This window comes from Prionailurus bengalensis, chromosome B1 (genome assembly GCF_016509475.1).
Source record: "Prionailurus bengalensis isolate Pbe53 chromosome B1, Fcat_Pben_1.1_paternal_pri, whole genome shotgun sequence".
Taxonomy (NCBI): domain Eukaryota; kingdom Metazoa; phylum Chordata; class Mammalia; order Carnivora; family Felidae; genus Prionailurus; species Prionailurus bengalensis.
The window spans coordinates 194,584,679-194,590,624 of record NC_057344.1 but is presented as its reverse complement, the minus strand read 5'-3'; the positions used below and the strand labels follow the sequence as shown (position 1 = coordinate 194,590,624).

Sequence of the window (5,946 nt, the reverse complement as noted above, 5' to 3'; positions counted from 1 at the left end):
AAAACACACACCTGTATCCCTTGGATAAATGCCTAATAGTGCAATTGCTGGGTGGTAGGGTAGTTCTATTTTTAGTTTTTTGAGGAACCACCATACTGTTTTCCAGAGTGGCTGCACCAGCTTGCATTGCTACCAACAATGCAAAAGAGATCATTTTTCTCCTCATCCTCGCCAACATCTCTTTTGCCAGAGTTGTTAATGTTAGCCATTCTGACAGGTGTAAGGTGGTATCTCATTGTGGTTTTGATTTGTATTTCCCTGATGATGAGCGATGTTGAGCATTTTTTCATGTGTCAGTTGTCCATCTGGATGTCTCCTTTGGAGAAGTGTCTATTCATGTCTTTTTCCCATTTCTTCACTGGATTATTTGTTTTTTGGGTGTTGAGTTCTTTATAGATTTTGGATACTAACCCTTTATCTGATATGTTGTTGCAACATATATGTGCAAATATATGTTGCAAATATCTTCTCCTATTCTGTCAGTTGCCTTTTAGTTTTGCTGATTGTTTCCTTCGCTGTGCAGAAGCTTTTTATTTTGATGAGGTCCCAGTAGCTCATTTTTGCTTTTGTTTCCCCTGCCTCTGGAGACGTGTTGAGTAAGAAGTTGCTGCAGCCAAGATCAAAGAAGTTTTTTCCTGCTTTCTCCTCGAGGATTTTGATGGCTTCCCTCTTACATTGAGGTCTTTCATCCATTTTGAGTTTATTTTTGTGTATGGTGTAAGACAGTAGTCCAGGTTCATTCTTCTGCATGTCGCTTACTTAAAAATCTTTAAAAAATAAAATAGAAGAAAACATTAAATCCATAACCCAGATGGAACTGCCAGCTTTATTTTTTCAAATTCAAATAATCAGGATTTGTTGAAAGAAAATTACCTGCTAGTGAAAGTCATTCATTAGAGTTGTTTTAAGGATACAATGTTATTTTAAAATTGTGTTCTTTCTGTAAAAAGTAACAGAATGGGATCAAAACTACAATGAGATATCACCTCACACCCGTCAGAATGGCTAAAGTCAAAACCACAAGAAACAACAAATGTTGGTGAGGATGTGGAGAAAAAGGATCCATCGTGCACCGTTCGTGGGACTGCAAACTGGTGCAGGCACTATGGAAGACAGTGGTGTATAAGAGGCAAATGTTTGTTGAGGAGTTGAGTGGACGTTCCTCCAAAAGTAGAAATAGATCTACCATACGATCGAGTAATTGGACTACTGCGTATTTACCCCCAAAATACAAAAACACTAATTCAAAGGGATGCACGCACCCCATGTTTATTGCAGCATTATTCACAGTAGCCAAATTATGGAAGCAGCCCAAGTGTCCACTGGCAGATGAATAGATAAAGGAGAGGTGGTGTATATACACAATGGAATATTATTCAGCCATAAAAAGAGTGAAATCTTGCCACCTGCAGCAACATGGGTGGAGTTAGGAGTATATTACGAAGTGAAATAAGTGTCAGAGAAAGGAAAATACCATATGATTTCACTCATAGATGAAATTTAAGAAAGAAAACAAATGGACAAAGAGGAAAAAAGAGAGAGAGAGAGAGAGAGACAAACCAAGAAACATATTCTTAGCTATAGACAATAAATTGATGGCTATCAGAAGTGAGGGGGCTGGGGGATGGGGGGAATAGGTGGTGGGGAGTAAGGAGCGTACTTGTGATGAGTACTAATTCTGAGTATAGAATTGTTAAATCACTCTATTGTACACTGGAAACAAATGCAACACTGTAGGTTGACTATACTGGGATTAAAATTAAAAACTTAATAAAAGAGAAGAAAAAAAACCCACCCCAAAATGCCAAAACCAAAGCAAAGCAAAACAAAACGAGACAAACAACCAGTTCCTCACCGTGCATGTCTAGGATGTGGCCTTCATCCCCAAGCTCCAAGATGCCAGCTAGTGTTGCAGGATGCTCCGAGCAGCAGGATGGAGGAAGGGACCAAAAAAGAGGAGCAGAGTACCTTTTTTTTAAAACCAGATTTCTATGGGTGCCCGGGTGGCTCAGTCGGTTGAGCGTGCGACTTCGGCTCAGGTCACGATCTCACAACTCGTGGGTTCGAGCCTCGTGTCAGGCTCTGTGCTGACAGCTCAGAGTCTGGAGCCCGCTTCAGATTCTGTGTCTCCCTCTCTCTCGGCCCCATTCCCACTCATGCTCTGTCTCTCTCTGTCTTAAAAATAAATAAAACATTTAACAAAATAAATAAATAAAACCAGATTTCTGTTTACATTCCTTTGGCCAGAGAGTAATCCCATAGCCACAGTTATGGGAGTACAGGGAGGGCAGGGGCATATACTTTTTATATACTTTTACATAAAAGTAAAGTTCAATAACAAATCTTTTGTCCATAAGACAGACATAGTATTAAGCCTTTGTCCTAAGAAAATTTGAAGCAGAGGAAGGTTACCCAGGTACTGGATGGCCAACTTAAAATTTAGGAATTCTAGTCTGTGTCATTATACCATGTCGTCTCTCAATCTCTTATTTAACAAAGTAAATACATGATTTCTATACCAGTACATTTAAAATTATAAATTTGTAATGTACTAGTGGAACTGGAAACATGCTATTGACCCAAGGGAGAAGGAAACTAGTATGTTCCAAGAGGGGGGGAAAAAAAAAGGAGTAGCAGAATGGGGAATTCTATGTATCACCCTTGGAAAATGCTTGTGTTCTTTGGGGGACCACCCAGTACGCCACACCGCTCCCACAAGCACGAGCTCCACAGAGGTAGGGACCATGTTCTTCTCTCTACCTTCCCAAGGCTTGGTGCAGCGCCTGGGTCTGATAGATGCCCAATAATCCTTTGAATGAGATGGCATTTATCACCCACACATCCGCCGTCTCTGTGGATTTTGTTTTTGCTGTGCAGCCACTTTTGAAGCGCAGCTCAGCACTTTTTTACATCTATAGCGAATGAATTGCATTAGCTTCCAACGTCGATTTGACTGAGAGGTTTTTAGGGAAACTAGAGAAAACAGCTTACCTTAACAGAGCGTGACATACTTTGTCCCCCCTCAAACATGCACTTCTCATCTCTCACTGTGTCTTAGGTTTGAGCACTGATTCCTTCTCCCTTAGAAGTCTATGTTTCCCAAGGAGTAAGATACATATCCATGAGACGCTTTTTGTTGTACATGGAACGATTTTACATCATTCCTAGAAATGATGTAATATCAAATCTTGTGGGCCGAAAAAACTATTCTTAACAAATTTTTTTCTTAATCCTTCTGAATACGCCAACGAGAATGATTTCAGTTTGCTATTATGTCTCCTTTATTTTTGCATTCGTTCTATGCCTATCTTTTTGTTGTTTTTTTCCCTTTCTTTTCTTTTTCCTCTTAACAAAAACTAAGTAGTACTCAGGCCAGAACCTCGATGAGATGGTGGTTTCTTTTCCTTTTTTTAAAAATATTTATTTATTTATTTTGAGAGAGGGAGAGTGTGAGTGCAGAAGGGGCAGAGAGAGAGGAGAGAGAGTCACAAGCAGGCTCCACACTATCAGTGTGGAGTCTGATGTGGGGCTTGAACCCGTGAACCGTGAGCTCACGACCTGAGCCCAAAATCAAGAGTTGGACACACAACTGACCAAGTCACCCAGGCACCCCGAGATAGTGATTTCTAGCTAGACTTTAGTACCTTAAATTTCTTCAAATTGTATTCATTTTTATAATTACTTCTGCATATATAAAATTATACTAGCTTTTATTTCTTTTATTTTTAAGTTTATTTATTTATTTTGAGAGTGAGAGAGGCAGAGAGAGAAGAGAGACAGAGATTACCAAGCAGGATTTGTGTTGTTAGTGCAGAACCCGATGCAGGGCTTGAACTCATTAACTGCAAGATCATGACCTGAGCTGAAATCAAGAGTTGGAGACTTAACTGACTGAGCCACCCAGGTGCCCCTAGCTTTTATTTCAATGTAGTGCAATAGATCTTTCTTCTAGAATAAATTTAAATTTAAAATTCAGTCAATTCAAAGAAAAATAGTAATTGATGATTGATAACTTTAGAAAAGTAGAAAATGGTAATATTTGGGGTTTGGAGAAATGGCATTAGATTGAGTTGGATTTTTTGTTATTATTGTTGTTAAGAACAGAGACTCTGGGATGGCATAATGGCTAAATTTATGTGTCAACGTGGCTAGGCCACTGTACCTAGATAGTTGGTCAAACATTATTGTAGTTTTTAAAGATATGACTAACATTTAAATCAGTAGACTTTGAGTAAAACAGACTATCCTCCATAATGTGAGTGGGCCTCATCCAATTGGTTGAAGGCCTTGAAAGAAAAAAAACCTGACCTCCCTCATGTAAGAGGGAATTCTGTCAGCAGACTATCTTTGGACTCAAACTGCTACTCCTCCCTGGTTCTCCAGCCTGCTGGTCTACCCTGAAGATTCTGGACCTGCCAAGCCTCCACAATCATGTGAGTCAATTTCTTAAAATAAATCTTTCTCACTCTGTCTCCGTGTCTTTTTTCCTCTTTCTGTCTTCATATACACACCCACATACACACACCCACACCCTATTGATTTTGGTTCTCTCTGGAGAACTTTGACTAATACATAGTGTAACCTGCATTTTAAATGAGGCTCAAAAGTTAACTGGCATCCCTTAAACGTGGCAGGGCCAGGACTCAGCCATGGTTCTGAGTCTGTCCACGATCCCATGTGGCCTTTGCAATTACAGAACCTGTTATAGATGAAAAAGAAGACAAAAGTGTTTTCAAACTTTAGTCATGGCCCAAGAGATCCATAGGGTTCACAGGTCAGGAGAAGCAGGTAAAATGGATGTGAAATCCCTGTGGCCAAAGAAAGATTCCTCTTGGATGTCATCCTTCAGAAAGTCCCTAACAGCGCCCGTGCACGCCTGTGCACACACACACACACCCCAAACTAATACTCACAGAGCTCAGGTCTAGGATTAGTTACTTGTATTTATTCTTCAATACTTCTTTATGAAAATATTGCTGGAACAATCATCAGCCAATCTGAGTTTATTGCCACCTTGACGGTATAACAGAATATCAGAATTGGGTGGGGGGCAAAATCAGGATATTTGGATATTTTGAGGTGTGAGGGGCTGGTTTAAGACAGGTCTTTCAATGCAGGGGCTTGATTAGGATCTGTGGACACAACGAGGCAGGGGCTACCAGGGGGAAGGTTTAGAAGCCTCTTAAGGTATAAACAGTCATTTGATCTTCTCTATTGAAATGTTGAGCAGTCTGATGTTCATTTACATCTGTTTGATTTCAGAAAGTTCCTAACAGGAACAAAAGTCATTTGCAACTTTTTATCTTCCTGGGCAAGAGTTTCCGGAATAATAAAGTCATGTTGTCAAAGACAGTAATGGTGCAATTTGTTTTTGCCATTTAACAACTTTGCAGCACGACTTGTTTTTTTTTTTTAACTTTTAATTTATTTTTAAATTTAAATCCAAATTAGCATATAGTGCAACAATGATTTCAGGAGTAGATTCCTTAGTGCCCCTTACCCACTCAGCCCATCCCCCCTCCCACAACCCTTCCAGTAACCGTTCTCCTTATTTAAGAGTCTCTTATGTTTTGTCCCCCTCCCTGTTTTTATATTATTTTTGTTTCCCTTCTCTTATGATCATCTGTTTTGTATCTTAAAGTCCTTATATGGGTGAAGTCATATGATATTTGTCTTTCTCTGACTAATTTCACTTAGCATAACACCCTCTAGTTCCATCCACATAGTTGCAAATGGCACCTTCTTTTTTTTCTCCTTTTTAAAAATTTTATTTTATTTTTTTAGTTTACATCCAAGTTAGCATATAGTGCAACAATGATTTCAGGAGTGGATTCATTAATGCCCCTCACCCATTTAGCCCTTCCCCCCTCCCACAGCCCCTCCAGTAACCCTCAGTTTGTTCTCCATATTTATGAGTCTCTTCTGTTTTGTCTCCCTCCTTGTTTT

General features: G+C 39.6%; 1 long non-coding RNA gene across 1 annotated transcript; it reads right to left on the bottom strand.

The window, feature by feature from the left end:
- Positions 1–731: 731 nt before the first annotated feature.
- LOC122468495 lies at positions 732–2,031 on the bottom strand. The gene is made up of 3 exons (XR_006293261.1): positions 1,856–2,031; positions 874–940; positions 732–767 (listed from the first exon to the last, which is right to left on the bottom strand). It is a non-coding gene; the product is annotated as an uncharacterized LOC122468495 (long non-coding RNA).
- Between the last annotated feature and the right edge of the window lie 3,915 nt (positions 2,032–5,946).